The sequence below is a fragment of the Psammomys obesus genome, unplaced genomic scaffold (genome assembly GCF_907164565.1).
Source record: "Psammomys obesus unplaced genomic scaffold, mPsaObe1.curated_primary_1811, whole genome shotgun sequence".
Classification (NCBI taxonomy): Eukaryota; Metazoa; Chordata; class Mammalia; order Rodentia; family Muridae; genus Psammomys; species Psammomys obesus.
Window position 1 is genome coordinate 7,836,393 of NW_026596440.1, and position 18,194 is coordinate 7,854,586.

General features: G+C 39.0%; 1 pseudogene; it reads right to left on the reverse strand.

The window, feature by feature from the left end:
• Positions 1–15,735: 15,735 nt before the first annotated feature.
• LOC129669701 (60S ribosomal protein L37-like) lies at positions 15,736–16,081 on the reverse strand (annotated as a pseudogene).
• Between the last annotated feature and the right edge of the window lie 2,113 nt (positions 16,082–18,194).

Consider the following 18,194-nt stretch of genomic DNA (forward strand, 5'->3'; position numbering starts at 1 on the left):
AACCCTCCTCCACCAGTGATGGACCTTTCCGTCTGGAGGTCCTGATTGGTCAATGAGTCTTGAGTGACATGAGCACCCCTCCTTAGAGTTAAGAGTGTGCTGAAGCTTAGTTGTTTCTCACCAAAGCTTCTATTCCAGGGCCAGACTTTTTCTATATCTGCAGAGATTTGAATTTCAGTAGCAATTGCGCCTGTGCTCCAAGAACCTACTTGTCTGCTACTCACTCAGCCCCGGGGAGGAACGACCACTCCAGCTCCCGCTGCTCAGCCGCCTGCTCCTCCCCTTTGTGGGCAGTGACCCTGTCCTCACAGCAAAGCAACTTCAGAGCTTGCCTCAGCAACCACCACAGCTCTCATCCGCCTCCCCTTCTTTCTCCTGGAATCAAAGTAGATGGATCGTTTGCACAGTCCGTTATTGAGCTTTCAGCGAAGTGGACAGTCTGACCCACAGGTGGAACTACGACTATTAACAATTAAAGAGAGATTTTAGGAAACAAAATAAGAGTTTTGTTCTGTGACTTTACACTGGTGTCAGATAAATTGCAGTTACTTTAAATCTGGTATATATGAGACTTCATGACAACCCTGGGAGAAAATCAGGAAACAGATGACAAACACTATGGAGGAGTATCGTTAGTCAGCACATCTTCCTTAGCGGGAAGGTTAAAAATACAAAACCAACCAAACAAATAAATAAACAAATACCATGGCTGTAAAGTTTCTCTAGATGAACAGAACTGATGGAATGAATTTCTTCATGTATCTTGAAAGTGGATATTAAATAAGAACGGTTCACAGGTTGTGGTTCAACGGGCTGTCTACAGTAGTGGTTCAGTCCATGCGGCTGAATGCCTCAGCTAGTCTTCAGTAAATACCAGAATTCTGAAGAAGGAGGCTCTAATGCCAGGGGGAAAAATGATCTTTCTAGCCATAGTAGGACAAGCAGAAAAATAGAAAGAGCTACCGTCTTCAGTGCCCTTTTTATATGTAGGCTGTTAACAGAAGCTGTGGCCTAGATTCAAGATGGATCTTATCACCTCAAAAGATCCAGTTTAAAGAAGGGTTTTCCTACTTCAAAAACTATTAACTATGAAAAAAATCCCTCACAGTACCCAACTGTTAGGGGTTTTGGTTTGAGGTAGCCAGTCCATTGGCCCTGCTCACGTGTGTGCAAGTCATGCTGGCTCGCTATTCTTGTTGTTTTCAGCAGACACCTCCTGTTTTGCTTGGTTAAGCCTCCTGTTTTGCTTGGTTAAGTTTCTTGTTTTGCTTGGATATGTTTACTTGGAAAGTCCCTTGTTGTTTACCTATATAAGTGGTTTACTCTGTAATAAAGATGGCACCTTGATCAGAGCACTGTCTTGGTGTCACTTCTTCATGTTCTCTGTATCTTAATTCCCAGACCCTTGTGCAGGCGGTTACTATTGATGGTCACAGATGACTACATGGAGGTACAGCTGTCCTAGAATTAATATCCATTCCCAGAGAGAAATCACTCCAATCAATTAAGAAATCAATAAAGAAAAAAATGTTTTTAATGATAGCATACATTTAGGTCTGGCTAAAGCTCAGAGTCAGCCTAGAACTGATTTTGCTTTCCATATATGTTGTCATCCTATACTTTTTTTTCTTGGTTCAGTCCCCAGGTTATACTTTGAAAAATTTAAATAGGAAATATAGACTGCCTGTCTACCCACTGAGGCAGATGGAGGTTTACAGAGCAAATCTACTTTTAAGATCACAACGTGTGATCTAAAAGATAGACTCAAAAGATGTAGCAATGTCACAATTCTCACACACACAAAGGACAGAGAACACAAATACAGAAAGCACCAAAGTCACCTAACAGCACTGGGGTTGTTACTCTTACATGAACAGTTCTGCTGAGCGATTCTAACCTCAAAATAAGTCTGCTTTTCCTTCTGAGCACACTGGTTCACCTGCAGGACCAGAAAAGGGCTTTATTTTAACTAGCCCTGAATGCTGTCTGTCTCAAGGCTGTGACATCACTTCCATTATTTTAAGCTTTATTTTTATTCTATGTATATGGGTGTTTTGCTTGCACTTGTCTGTTTGCCATGTCTGCAGAGGCCATACTAGGACATCAGATTTCTTCAGGTTGGAGTTACACCAGCTGTTTAACTACATACGGTTTCTGGGAATGGAACCTTTGTCCTCTGTAACATCCAAAGCTCATACTGCTAAACCATCCCTCTAGCTGCTCTTTTTAGTTTAAAATATATTTTTATACATTTGAATTAAAATATGTTATATCTCTTCCTGTAATATCTATCTCTTCAAATTCATCTAATATTTATTCCCAATAACCACACATAAGTTGGAGCTGTGGTAAAAACCTCCTAGCTCAACAAGGTAACTTTATTTGTTTAACTGTATACAAAATATCTGTTTACAAGCTTGATTCTGCAACTACACTGCCATCTCTTTAGATATCTTTATCCGTGTCCTTTTGCCTAGCTAATCGATCTTTCTCTTGAGCACCTCCAAACCCATGAGGACTACTGAGCATTTCCTCAAAACCTGTTTCAGCTATGTCCTGCCAATCCCCTCACTGTGGTTCCTGCAAGCCCAGAGAGAAAATCCCTATCTTGTACCCAGAGCATTTTCCATGAAGCTCTTCCAACACAAGAAAGAGCCCCAAAAGTGTACCCATCAAAAGGTCCAAGTACTATAAAAAATTTTCTAAAAAAAAAAAAATGTTTCTAGCTACTCCCCTATAGCCTTGGCAGGCTGAACCATGTCACCTTCATGATTGGGAGCTCCAACCAAATCATAAGGGGCCAGAAACATTTCACCTTTACTGTGGGGGCAGCTCAAGGCCATCCAGGTGACTTTGCCTCCTGTTATAGCACAACAACCACAAGAAATCTCCCATGCAATTTGCCTTAAAATAGACAGAACTTTCCATTAATTAGCATTATTTTTAATTAAATTTTTATTTTTAATATTAATTATAGTTTATTCATTTTTTATCCCAGCTGTAACCTCCTCCCTTATCCACTCCCAATCCCACCCTCCCTCCTTTATCTAACACTTGCTAGCTGCTCTTCCAGAGGATCAGAGTTTAATTCCCAACACCTACATGGCAGCTTACAAGTGTCTGTAGCTCCAGTTCCTGGGGATCCAACACCCTCACACAGATAAATATGCAAGCAATGCATATAAAATACAAAGTAAATAAAACTTTTATGGGACAAAGTTAATAAACTGTAACTAATATTTTTGAAAAAACTTTTATAGGGCTGGAGAGATGGTTCAGTGGTTAAGCGCACTCTCATTAGCATTCTTAATCTAATGAGCTTTCCAGAGGCACACCTAGAATTTGACAAATGCAATATCTTTCAAAGCATGTTTATTTTGCTAACAACTAGGTTTTCTATGAACTAAAATAAAACACCCTGCAACAACTTAACATTTCCCTTGTCTTCTCTCAATCCCATTTTTTTCCCAGCCAATTTCTTCTTTGTTATTTATGTGTGAATATGTATGCTCAAGTATATAAATAAAACTTGTGCTCATTTCTATTGTTTGTGAGTATGTGGTTTCAGGACTGACCACCTTGCAGTGGATAGGCAAACAGGGAATTCATCTTTGCCTGAGGCAATATCTCCCACTTGCAGGAGAGTTCCATTCTTTAATAAGCAATAAGATTTTAGGATCACAAAACATCCACAGATCATGAGGAAATCAAGGAATATTAAACATGCAGTGGCCTCTTCTCAACGAAGGAAAAAAAGTCTTCAGGTCACAGCTCGTTGCAAGAGAATTTGGGAAATACAGCCCACCACGGAGTCCTGGGGCAAGTAGAGAATGTGAGTGTTACCTAGCAGAGTACCTAGCTGCTCTTGACCTCTGAGGAAGTCCTTCTCAAATAGAGGGTATATGAGTAAGTACATGCAGCAATTACATCTTGCTGAATTGTGGTTGCATTATTTTCTTCTTGGTTTTGAAAAGATTTTTGAGTAGGAGTGTTACAAAATCACAAAAATGAAAACAATCTCGTTGTGCATTTAAAGAGTTGCCTTTGTTAAAAGGATACACCTGTGTAAAATGTGAGTCATGCCAGCTCTAAGCAGATAGTGAATTCGGTTAAGAAGTAACTGATCCAGCAACAGAAAATTCAACTTCCAGTCTTTCCCAGTAGCCAAAATGAGAGTGTTAAAAGAACCTCAAAGTTAACTGCCATTTAAAACCACAAAGGACTGTGGGATATTAGCAAGTATGGATACAACCCAAGAGTCAAGCAACAGAAAAGAGAGGTGGGAACAAGTAGATCAACTGGATAGTGAACATTTGGCAACTTAAGAGAAAGTATTTGATTTTCCTATCTTGCCAAGTTTAGAGTTCTATACCTAAATTAACTTTTATCCTATGGGTATTACCTATATGAAAACAGTTTCTTAAATTCTAAATAACTTAAGCCTAATTGTGGAACTGCAACTATTTGGTCTTCAACCCCACCAGAGACTTGAGAAGGAATAAAATTAGTTAGTGGAGTAAAGAGGAACTGCATGTTAGCACTTCCAAAAATAAAAAATTGACAGAGACAGTTTGCTGCCTGCACAATCACCCAAAACTCTCTAGAACACTGGAGCATCATCTTCAGCCTTTTGGCTCAGCATATTTGATAGACATATATGTGAAGCAGGAACTATTTAGGACTTGCTTATCCTGTCTTGGCAGAGTTCAGCAGTTGGTTGTCCTGCAATTAAGCTTGCCCATTTTTGGCAGAATTCTTTCTGTTGAGAAATGAGGGCAGGTTTTTTTTTTTTTGGTTTTTTTTTTTTTGGTTTTTGTTTTTGTTTTTTTTTTTTTTGCCTTGGTGGCTCATTTGCCATATTTGAAGCCATCTCCATATGGAAGTTCTTCAATGTTCATCATCATCATTGAGGTAGGCAGGGTGCTGCCAGGAGATGACTGTCTCATTGTCAAGAATCTTTAAAATGATAAAGACATTTTAAAATGCCATATTCTGTAGGTCTCTGAAGTTTTTGAAGACTTATCTATATTTATGTGATTGACCTGTTACAGAATCATGTCTATATGTTAAACATAGGATGTATACTCTTGTGATAAATTAGATTAGTGTCTGACATGACTATGAGTTGAATAACTAACAATTAACTTGCATTTCCTAATATCCAAACCTTATTTTCTCTCTGAATAAGATCATTAACAACAGATAACCATCTTCCAATGATAATAAACATTCATAGCTCCAGAAAACAACCAAAAGCCTACCCAACCCCCTTTAAAGGAAATTGGACATTGTTCTTGTGTATTTTTTCTAGCTGATGCTTTGGACATGCAGAAGTCTTTTTGGGGACCCAAACAAAATTGAAGAAAATGGTTAATTAAGCAAGCATTAACATTTGTGGTCTTTGAATGTTGAGAAATTTCAGGCTTAATAGAAGCCTTGTTTGGAATAGTCTAAAATGCTGGACAAAGTAGCTTTCTTCAAATCTCCCTTGGAAGCAGCCTTTGATGAGAAACAGCAATTGAAACATTTGACGCAGGAACAAGCAGAATGCTGGAACATGCATGATGCTGGAACAGATGTGTCAAAGTCTCAGCATGCTGGAAGGATGAATTCTGTCAGGTTTGATACAGTGTCTTCAGTGTCTAGTCCTTTTGTTCTGCAAACATATAATTTCTCACAAGCATTATATAGTCCTAAAATTATAAATGTATTTGCAGGGTGGAACTAAACTGTAAACCAATTTTATCTATGCCAATTAAAAGAATAGCATAATAAAATTTGAGGATATTGTAGCCAAGCATTTATTGGATATGTACTGTTGAAGTTCTGGCTAGAGACATTTTTTTATGTCTCGGTCAGTTTTAGAGTCTTGATTTCTATCTTTTTGTGTGGCCAAGTATGGAGAGCTTGTTTGTTGTTTGTCAAAAACATGTTTTCATCCTGGCCTTCACCAAGAGAAAGGGATAGGAAGGATGTTTTCGCCAAGTTCATTTCCTCCTGTTTGTGTGAGAATCACACAGACAGGTGGTCGAGGTAAACAAGTTTGACTTCTGCATGAACTCCTTCATTGTATCAAGGTGCTTTGCTCTATAAAAAGAGATTATTGGAATAAACTGGTGTGTGTCAGTTCTACTGGTTGCCCTCTCAAACGGATCCCATGTGTAGTGTGTGGGTTTATTAATTTTTCTTTCAGTCCTCACTCCCCACTCAAGAACTGTTTGATTCTGCCAGCAGGCTCTGACACCTGGGGTTCCCAGGTGAGAGGAAATCCATGATGAAGGAAGCAATTGGGACCAACCTCAAGTCACCGAGCCAACACCCCCCGCCCCTTGAAAAAGTTCTTGGTTCTAGTAGGTGTTCAGTCACTAGTGCAGAGCCACATGCCTGCACAGTCTACTTAGAAATGTGGACCCCAAAATACCACAGAGTGGGTCTCCAGGTCATGAGAAAACCCCACCATGAGGGAAACATCAGGCCTGATCTCAGGGCACCCAGCTAATCCCTGGAAAAGTTCTTGGGTTCCCAAAGATTCAAGGGCTCTACCCTCTAGCCACAGGCCTGTGTGCTGTGCTCACCAGCCATTGATTACCTCTTGGGTACTGGGGCACAGAGCTCCAACCTCAGACCTGCATATGCCTGGAACTCACTGGATCAGTCCCAGATGCTGTTCCAAAGCTCAATTTGTCTCCCTAGTGAAACTGACCAAACCTCAGGGCTCCTTGGTTCTTCAAGAGGGCTGTACCCAGCAGAAACAGTGTATGAGCATCAGCAGCTCACTAAATTCAGAGCAAGAAAGCCAAGAACAGGGCAGCTGTCTACAGGACTTGTTCTGGTGAGAGGAGAGCCCCTGGACCTCACAAAGAGCCCAGTTAGTCCACAGGAACATACACCTGAGGAAAGCTGTGGCAATTTCCTGAGAAGCACTGGTAATTCAGTGACCATTCCTAAAAAGCTGAGGAACAACCATTTTTCTGCCATGGGGATTTCCTCCACCACTTCACCCCCACCCCCAGTACTCCAGCAGGCACCAGAAACTATCAGCCAATACCTGAGACAGCCGTAAAAGCACAATCAGCGTAAAAGAACAATCAAGAATGCCAAAGCTATATGGCATCTCCAGAACCCAGTTATCTAAAGGCAAGCAGCCCTGGATACCCATACAAAAGTGAAATTCAAGAAAATGACATTAAAACTATGTTTATCAAAGAAAAAATTCTAAAAGCAGCAAGGGAAAAAGGCCAAGTAACATATGAAGGTAGACCTATCAGAATCACACCAGATTTCTCAACAGAAACTATGAAAGCCAGAAGGGCCTGGACAGAAATCATACAGTCCTTAAGGGACCACAGATTCCAACCCAGACTACTATACCCAGCAAAACTTTCAATCAACATAGACGGAAAATTCAAGATATTCCAAGACAAAACCAAATTTAAACAATATCTACATAGTAACCCAGCTCTACAGAAGTTACTAGAAGGGAAACTCCAAACCAAAGAAAACAACTACATCGAAGGAAACAGAGGAAATAGATAACTACACAACAAAAAAACCAAAAGAAGACAAGCAATAAAACTCAGTGACACCACCAACACCACATCTAAAGTAAGTAACAATTGTTGGTCACTAGTTTCTATCAACATCAATGGACTCAACTCCCCAATTAAAAGACACAGACTAACAGAATGGTTGCAGAAACAGGATCCATCATTCTGTTGCATCCAAGAAACACACCTATGCAACAAAGATAAACACTACCTCAGAGTAAAGGGCTGGAAAAATGTCTTTCAAGCAAATGGTTCTAGAAAACAAGTGGGAGTAGCCATCCTAATATCTAATAAAATAGACTTTCAACCCAAGTTAATCAAAAAAGATAAGGACGGCCACTATATTCTCATCAAAGGAAAAATCCACCAAGAGGACATCACAATTTGGAATATCTATGCCCCAAATACAAGAGCACCTACATTCGTAAATGAAACATTATTAAAGCTTAAATCACACATTGATCCTAAAACCCTAATAGTGGGAGACTTCAACACTCCACTCTCACCAAGGGACAGATCAACTAGACAGAAAACAAATAGGGAAATAAAAACACTTACAGAGACCCTAAATCAAATGGACCTAATAGACGTCTACAGATCTTTTCATCCAAACTCAAAAGAGTATACCTTCTTTTCAGCACCGCATGGAACCTTCTCCAAAATAGACCATAGAGTTGGTCATAAAGAAAGCCTCAACAGATACAAAAAGATTGAGATAATCCCTTGTATTCTATCTGACCACCATGGACTTAAGCTGAACCTCAACAACAACAGAAATAACAAACAGCCTACACGCACATGGAAACTGAACAACCTGTTACTCAACGACAGCTGGGTTAAGGAAGAAATAAAGAAAGAAATTAAAGACTTCCTAGAATTCAATGAAAATGAAGGCACAACATACCCAAATTTATGGGACACATTGAAAGCAGTGCTCAGGGGAAAATTTATAGCACTAAGTGCCTGCAAAAAGAAATTTGTAACATCACATACAAACAACTTAATGGCCCAACTGAAAACCCTAGAAAAAAAGAAGCAGATACACCCAAGAGGAGCAGAAGGCTGGAAATAATCAAACTCAGGGCTGAAATCAATCAATTAGAAACAAATAAAACTATTCAAAGAATCAATGAAACAAAAAGCTGGTTCTTTGAGAAAATCAACAAGATAGACAAACCCTTAGCCAAACTAACTAAAAAGCAGAGAGAATCTATCCAAATCAACAAAATCAGAGATGAAAAGGGTGACATAACTACAGACACAGAGGAAATTCAAACAATCATTAGGTCATACTACAAAAGCCTATATGCCACAAAATTTGAAAATCTAAATGAAATGGACAATTTTCTTGATAGATTCCACCTTCCAACATTAAGTCAAGATCAGGTAGAAAGAGTGAACAGCCCTATATCCCCCAAGGAAATTGAAGCAGTCTCCCCTCCAAAAAAAGCCCTGGGCCAGATGGTTTCAGCGCAGAATTCTACCAGACCTTCAAAGAAGTTCTCACACCAATTCTCCTCAAACTATTCCACAAAATAGAAACAGAAGGTACATTACCAAACTCATTCTATGAAGCAACAGTCACCCTGATATCTAAACCACACAAAGACCCAACAAAAAAAGAGAACTTCAGAGCTATCTCTCTTATGAACATTGACGCAAAAATACTCAATAAAATACTTGCAAACCGAATCCAAGAACACATCAAAGATATCATCCACCACGACCAAGTAGGCTTCATCCCAGGCATGCAAGGGTGGTTCAACATACGGAAATCCATCAATGTAATCCACCACATAAACAAAATGAAGGAGAAAAACCACATGATCATCTCCTTAGATGCTGAAAAAGCATTTGACAAAGTCCAACACCCATTCATGTTTAAAGTCTTGGAGAGATCAGGAATACAAGGCACATATCTAAACATAGTAAAGGCAATATACAGCAAGCCTATAGCCAACATCAAACTCAATGGAGAGAACCTTAAATCAATCCCACTGAAATCAGGGACAAGACAAGGCTGCCCACTCTCTCCCTACCTCTTCAACATAGTACTTGAAGTTCTAGCCAGAGCAATAAGACAACTAAAGGAGATCAAGGGGATACAAATCAGAAAGAAAGAGGTCAAAGTGTCACTATTCGCAGATGATATGATAGTATATATGAGCGACCCCAAGAATTCAACCAGAGAACTCCTCCAGTTGATAAACACCTTCAGCAAAGTGGCAGGATACAAAATCAACTCAAAAAAATCAGAAGCCCTCCTGTATACCAAAGACAAAAGGGCCGAGAAAGAAATTAGGGAAACAACACCCTTCACAATAGCCACTAACCACATAAAGTACCTTGGGGTGACACTAACCAAGCAAGTGAAAGACCTGTTTGAGAAAAACTTCAAGTCTCTGAAGAAAGAAATTGAAGAAGATCTCAGAAGATGGAAAGATCTCCAGTGCTCATGGATTGGTAGGATTAACATTGTGAAAATGGCCGTCCTGCCAAAAGCAATCTACAGATTCAATGCAATTTCCATCAAAATACCAACTCAATTCTTTACAGACCTTGAAAAAAAGATTCTCAGCTTCATATGGAGAAACAAAAAACCCAGAATCTCTAAAACAATCCTGTACAACAACAGATCATCTGGAGGTATCTCCATCCCCGATCTCAAGTTGTACTACAGAGCAATAGTAATAAAAACTGCATGGTATTGGCATAAAAACAGAAAGGAGGATCAATGGAACCGCATAGAAGACCCAGAAATAAACCCACACACCTATGAATACTCGGTATTTGACAAAGAAGCCAAAACCATTCAATGGAAAAAAGACAGCATCTTCAACAAATGGTGCTGGTCCAACTGGATGTCCACATGCAGAAAAATGAAAATAGATCTATATTTATCACCCTGCACAAAACTAAAGTCCAAGTGGATCAAAGACCTCAACATAAAACCAGATACTCTAAATCTGTTAGAAGAAAAAGTGGGGAACAGCCTAGAACTCATTGGCACAGGAGACAACTTCCTGAACAGAACACCAACAGCACAGGCTCTAAGAGCAACAATCAATAAATGGGACTTCATGAAACTGAAAAGCTTCTGTAAAGCAAAGGACACTGTCATCAAAACAAAACACTTGCCTACAGATTGGGAAAGAATCTTCACTAACCCTTTATCTGACAGAGGACTAATATCGAGTATATACAAAGAACTAAAGAAGCTGAAAAGCAGCAAACCAAGTAATCCAATTAAAAAATGGGGAACAGAGCTAAACAGAGAATTCTCGACAGAGGAATATCGAATGGCAGAGGAACACTTAAAGAAATGCTCATCCTCATTAGCCACCAGGGAAATGCAAATCAAAACGACCCTGAGATATCACCTTATACCCATCAGAATGGCCAAAATGAAAAACTCAAGGGACAACACATACTGGAGAGGTTGTGGAGAAAGGGGAACCCTCCTCCACTGCTGGTGGGAATGTAAACTGATACAACCACTCTGGAAATCTATCTGGCGCTTTCTAAGACAATTAGAAATAGTGCTTCCTCAAGACCCAGCTATACCACTGCTAGGTATATGCCCAAAGTTTGCTCAAGTACACAAAAGGGATATTTGCTCAACCATGTTTATAGCAGCTTTATTTGTAATAGCCAGAACTTGGAAACAACCCAGATGTCCATCAACAGAGGAATGGGTACAGAAATTGTGGTATTTTTACACAATGGAATACTACTCAGCAATCAAAAAGGAGGAAATCATGAAACTTGCAGGTAAATTTGCAGGATTTAGAAAAGATCATCCTGAGTGAAATATCCCAGAAGGAGAAAGACAAACACGGTATATACTCACTTATATAGACCTATAAGATATGATAAACATAATCAAATCTACACACCTAAAAAAAGATAATCAAGAGAGCAGACATGGGGTAAGATTATCAATCCTCATGTTGAAAGACAAAGGGGATGCACATTGAACATTGACAGGAGTCTACTGAGTGCATTTGAAAGACTCTAACTAGCAGTGTTTTCAAAGCAAAGACTCATGACCAAACCTTTGGCAGAGTACAGAGAATCATAAGAAAGAAGGGGAGTTAGTCTGATGAGGAAAGGATAGGAGCTCCACAAGGACCAAATATATCTGGGCACAGGGTCTTTTCTGAGACTGACATGCAACCAAGGACCATGTATGAATGTAACCTAGAACTCATGCTCAGATGTAGCCTGTGGTAGCTCAGTAACCAATTCATTTCCCATAGTGAGGGGAACAAGGACTATTTCTAACAGGAACTCAATGATTGGCTCTTTGGCCTCCCTACCCCCCAAAGGAGGAGCAGTCCTCTTAGGCCACAGAGGAGAGCTTTGCAGCCAGTCCTGAAGATACCTGATAAAACAGGATCAGATGAATGGGGAGGAGGTCCCCCCTATCAGTGGACTTGGCACGGGGCACGGTGGAGATGAGGGAGGGAGGGAGGGACTGGGAGGGAATGAGGGATTGGGACACGGCTGGGATACAGAGTTAATAAAATGTAACTGATAAGAAAAAAATAAAATTCAAAAAAAAAAAGAAAAAAAAAGAATGGCTAAGATCAAAAACTCAAAAAAAAAAACACCTATGTTTATAAAGATGATAATACAGGAAACAAATAAAATACTTAATACAGGAAGACAAAGTCCAACAGATCATGGCCATCTGTAAAAAAATACAGGAAGTTACAGCCAAACAGTTTGTGACCTTTAGAGAGGAAATGATTAAATCACTGAAAGAAATGAAAGATACAGAGGAAAGTTCAAATAAACAGATGAAGGAATGGAAGGAAAAGCAGCAAATACAAACAAGCAGGTGAAGGAGATCAACAAAATGGTTCAAGATCTGAAGATGTAAATGGAAAAATTAAACAAAACACAAACTGAGGAAATCATGGAGAGGGAGAACTTAGGGAAGAAAACAGGAACTACAGAGGTAAGCATATCCAAGAGCCCATAAGAGATGGAAAAAAAGAATCTCAGGTGTTGAAGATACAATGGAAGAAATTGATGAATTTGTCAAAGAAAATGTTAAATCTAAAAAATTCCTGACACAAACCATCCAAGAAATCAAGGACAACATGAAAAGGTGAAACTTACCCTATCATTGGACTGTGGGAGGGGCATAGGAGAAGAAGAGGGAGGAAGGATGGGATTAGGAGGGGGTGGGAGAGGTGACTACAGCTGGGATACAAAGCAAATAAACTGTAATTAATAAAAATCAAATAAAAAAAGAAAAAATAGAAAGTATAGCCTCTCAGGAAAAAAAAAAGAATAATAGATATAGAGAAAAAAGAAGATTCCCTTCTCCAAGGCCCAGAAAATATTTTCAACAAAATCATAGAAGAAAAATTTTCTAATTTAAAGCAGAGGGCTAAAAGCATACAAGAGGCCTACAGAACACCTAAAAAAATCCTCCAGCCACATACTCATCAAAACAGTAAATATACAAAACAAAGAAAAATACTAAAAGCTGCAAGGGAAAAAGCTGCCAAATAACATAAAATGGCAAACACATCAGAATCACACCTGACTTCTCAACAGAGACTATGGAAGACAGAAGGGCTTAGACAGATATCACACAGACTCTAAAAGAACACAGATGTTAGCCCAGGTTACTATACCCAGCAAAACTCCCAATCATCATAGATGAAGAAAACAAGATATTCAAAGACAAAAAATTTAAACAGTAAGCACCCACAAATCCAGCCTTACAGTAGATACTAAAAGGAAAAATACAACTCAAGAAGGCTAACTTCACCTAGTAAAACACAGGAAATAAATAACCTCACTACAGCAAAACTAAAAGTTGCCAAGCAAACAAACAACCAACAGCAAAATTAAAGGTTCTAATAGCCACTGGTCATTAATCTTTCTGAACATCAATGGACTCAACTCTCCAATTAAAAGACACAGACTAACAGAATGTATGTGCAAACAAGACCCAATATTCTGCTCCATACAAGGAACACACCTCAGTCACATAGCTAGACCTTACCTGAGAGTAAAGGGCTGGAAGAAACGAAGAGAACAATTCAAAGAATCAAAGAAACCAAGAGCTTTTTCTTTGAGAAAAGCAACAAGATAGACAAACCCTTAGCCAAACTAACTAAAAGGCAGAGAGACACCATCCAAATTAACAAAATCAGAAATGAAAAGGGGGATATAACGACAGACACTGAGGAAATCCAAACAATCATTGTCACCACAAAATTTGAAAGTCTAAATGAAATGGACAAATTTCTTGATCGATTCCATTTATAAAAGCTGAACCAAGATCAAGTAAATAAATTAAATAGTGCTATATTTCCTAATGAAATAGAAGCCATCATCAAAAGTGTCCCTAAAAAAAAAAAAAAAAAAAAAAAAAAAGCTCAGGACCACATGGTTATGAAGCCACAGTCACCTAAATACCTAAACCTAAAAAGACACAACAAAAAGAGAAAATTTGAGACCAATTTTCCTTATGAACATTGACACAAAAATACTCAATAAAATATTCATAAACCAAATCTAAGAACACATCAAAGATATCATCCACAATGACCAAGAGGGTTTCATCCCAGGTATGCCGGGGTGGTTCAATATACAGAAATCCATCAACATAATCCACCATATAAACAAAATTAAAAAAATTAAACAAATGATCATCTCCTTATATACTGAAAAAGCATTTGATGAAATCCAACATGTTAATCCTACCGATCCATGAGCATGGGAGATCTTTCCATCTTCAATTTCTTCAGAGACAGGTCTTTCAGTTGCTTGGTTAGAGTCACACTAAAGTACTTTATGTTATTTGTAGCTACTTTGTTTTGTTTTGTTTTGCTTTTTAATTAACTTTTATTTTTTTACATTAATTACATTTTATTCGATTTGTATCCCAGCTGTAGCTCTCTCCCTCATTCCCTCCCAATCCCACCCTACCTCCCTCATCTCCTTCCATGCCACTGATAGGGGAGTTCCTCCTCCCCTTTCATCTGACCCTATCTTATCAGGTCTCATCAGGACTGGCTGCACTGTCATCTTCTGTGGCCTGGCAAGGCTGCTCCTCCCTCAGTGGAGGGGAGGGGTCAAAGAGTCAGCCACTGAGTTCATGTCAGAGATAGTCTCTGTTCCTCTAACTAAGGAACCCACTTGGATACAGAGCTGCCATGGGCTACACCCAAGCAGGGATTATAGGCTATATCCATGAATGGTCCTTGGTTGGAGTATCAGTCTCAGAAAAGATCCCTGTGCCCAGATATATTTGGTCCTTGTTGGAGCTCCTGTTCTCTTTAGGTCTTACTAACTCCCCCTTCCTGGATATGATTCCCTGCACTTTGTGCAAAGTTTGGTTATGAGTCTCAGCATCTGCTTTGATACACTGCTAGGTAGAGTCTTTCAGAGGCCCTCTATGGTAGTCTCTATGGTAGGAGTTGTTTTCTCCTACTTCCAAAGTCCATCCCATTTGTCTTTCTAAGTAAGGATTGATCATATTACCCCAGGTCCTCCTTCTTGTTCAGCTTCTTTGGGTGTGCAGATTTTATTATGTTTATCTTGTCTTATAGGTCTAGTATCCACTTATAAGTGAGTATATACCATGTTTGTCTTTCTGCTTCTGGGATACCTCACTCAGGATGATCTTTTCTAGATCCTACCATTTGCCTGCAAATTTCATGATTTCCTTGTTTTTAATTGCTGAGTAGTATTCCATTGTGTAAATGTACAACAATTTATGTATCCATTCCTTAACTGAGGGGCATCTGGATTGTTTCTAGGTTCTGGCTATTACAAATAAAGCTGCTATGAACATGGTTGAGCAAATGTCCTTGTATACTTGAGCATCTTTTGGATATATGCCTAGGAGTGATATAGCTGGATCTTGAGGTAGCACTATTTTTAATTGTCTGAGAAAGCACCAGATTGATTTCCAAAGTGGTTGTACAAGTTTACACTCCCACCAGCAATGATGTAGTGTTCCTCTTTCTCCACATCCTCTCCAGCATGTGTTGTCACTTGAGTTTTTGGTCTTAGCCATTCTGATTGGTGTAAGGTGAAATCTCAGGGTCGTTTAGATTTACATTTTCCTGATGACTAAGGATGTTGATTATTTCTTTACTTGTTTCTCTGTCAGTTGATATTCCTCTATTGAGAATTCTCTGTTTAGCTCTGTACACCATTTTTTTTTGTCTTTGAAACCAGAGCATTTATTTTATGACTGATTGAAATCCTCAAGATGAACTGGATGCTGCAACAGCTGCCCTCTTGGGTTTAGGTGTCATTCCTTCACAGAGTCCACACCTGAATCTGCGATAGACAATTTTTAGGTGCCTTATTCGACCAGTCCCAGCAGTATTTCACCTCTTAGCCATGGCACTCCAGTTATACTTCCTCTTGCGCTTGGCAGGGTAGCCACATTTGCCACAAGTTGACTTCTGAAGGTGGTAAGCCTTAGAGCCACAGCGGCAGCACAACATGTGTGTCTTATTGCAACACTTTCCAAAGGGTGATGTTCCCTTCGTCATCTTCCTTCTGTCACTGAGGCCAAAGAGACCAGAAGAGCTGTACCCCATTTTTTAATTGGGTTACTTGATTTGTTGCTGTTTAATTTCTTAATTTCTTTATATATACTGGATATTAGCCCTCTGTCAGACAGAGGGTTGATAAAGATCCTTTCCCAATCTGTAGGCTGTCATTTTGTTCTGATGACAGTGTCCTTTGCCTTACAGAAGCTTTTCAGTTTCATGAGGTTCCATTTATTGTTGATTGTTGATCTTAGAGCATGTGCTGGTTGGCGTTCTGTTCAGGAAGTTGTCTCCAGTGCCTATGAGTTCAAGGATCTTCCTCACTTTTTCTCCTAACAGGTTTAGTGTGTCTGGTTTTATATTGAGGTCTTTGATCCTCTTAGATTTTAGTTTTGTGCAGGGTGATAAGTATGGATCTATTTGCATTTTTGTACATGTGGACATCCAGTTAGACCAGCACCATTTGTTGAAGATGCTGGGGTTTTTTTCCCCCATTGTACAGTTTTGGCATCTTTGTCAAATGTCAGGTGTGTGAGTTTATATCTGGGTCTTCTATTTGATTCCATTGACCTACCATTCTGTTTATAAGCCAGTATCATGTAGTTTTTATTACTGTTGCTCTATAGTACAACTTGAGATGAGGGATAGAGATAGCTCCAGAAGATCTTTAATTATAGAGGATTGTTTTAGCTGGGTTTCTTGTTATTCCATATGAAGTTGAGAATTTTTCTTTCAAGGTCTCTAAAAATTGTGTTGGTAATTTGATGGGAATTGCATTAAATCTGTAGATTGCTTTTGGTAAGATGGCCATTTTTACTATGTTAATCCTGCCAAGCCATGAGCATGGGAGATCTTTCCATCTTCTGATATCTTCTTCTATTTCTTCAGAGACTGAAAGGTTTTTTTTTTTTTCATACAAGTCTTTGACTTCCTTGGTTAGAGTTATACCAATGTTCTTCATGTCCTTTGTGGCTATTGTGAAGGGTATTGTTTTCCTTATTTCTTTCTCAGCCCTTTTTTCTTTTGCATACAGGAGGGCTACTGATTTTTTTTGAGTTGATTTTTTATCCAGTCACTTGTCTGAAGGTGTTTATCAGCTGTAGGAGTTTTCTGGTAGAATTTTTGGGGTCACTCATGTGTATTATCATATCAATCAAACAGATTTTAAGGCCCTGGTGTTCACGCACATGACAAGAATAAGATTAAATGACTCTGAGAAGTTTAGTACTTTGATCACCAAAAGCTTTCCATATCTTTATTGGCATGTTCCAAAGAGGCAGCAAGTCTTTCTGTTCATTTTTACAGGGAAGTCATAGTTTTTTACTTCTGTTTCATTACAAGTAACTACTATAAATCTAATGATGAGTATTGCCAAATCCAACACAGCAGATTTCTGGAGAACATAATGGGTTGGCTCTGGAATAAAAAGAATAACAGAAAGAGAAGACAGACACACAGAACATCTGTAATAGGATAGCCTGTGCTTACTCTAATGGAGGGCACACACTATTCAACCCAGAAACCCAGTACATTTTTTTTAATATACAGCATAAAACAGAGGTGTTAGATAACTTCTGAGGTAGGTCTCTTCACTGTAGAAATTTCATTGTAAACACCATGGAGGCAGGAACTGTGGTTTAGGGTTTCTGCATACATGAGTTTTAGGTAAATGTAAATTATTTATCAGCTTTCCCACTTTCAACAGAGGAAGGCTTTGCCATCCTTTTCTACACATGGGGAAGGGTTTGCTCTTTCCTGGGTCTGAGGCATTGGGTTTATTGAAATGTCCATCCCCATGTCAACAGCACACATTCAGCCAGGACTTCATCTACTCCCTGGAGTACTGATAAACTTATTCCAGTAATGTGATTTGAGCAGTCTTATACAAAGGTACTTTATGTGTGGAGTTCTTTGACTTCTTTATATCTTGTCAAGCTCAAGTGCAATGCCATCCTCATGGTTGGTGTTCTGACAACATTTCCTCATTGTAACCATGAAAATGATATTGACATATGAGCACAGAGAACAGAGATATATTTTTTGACATGACCCAGGCACAAGAGCAAAGTAATGTGCTTTTCTCAAAAAAGAAGAAAAAAAATGGTTACACCTC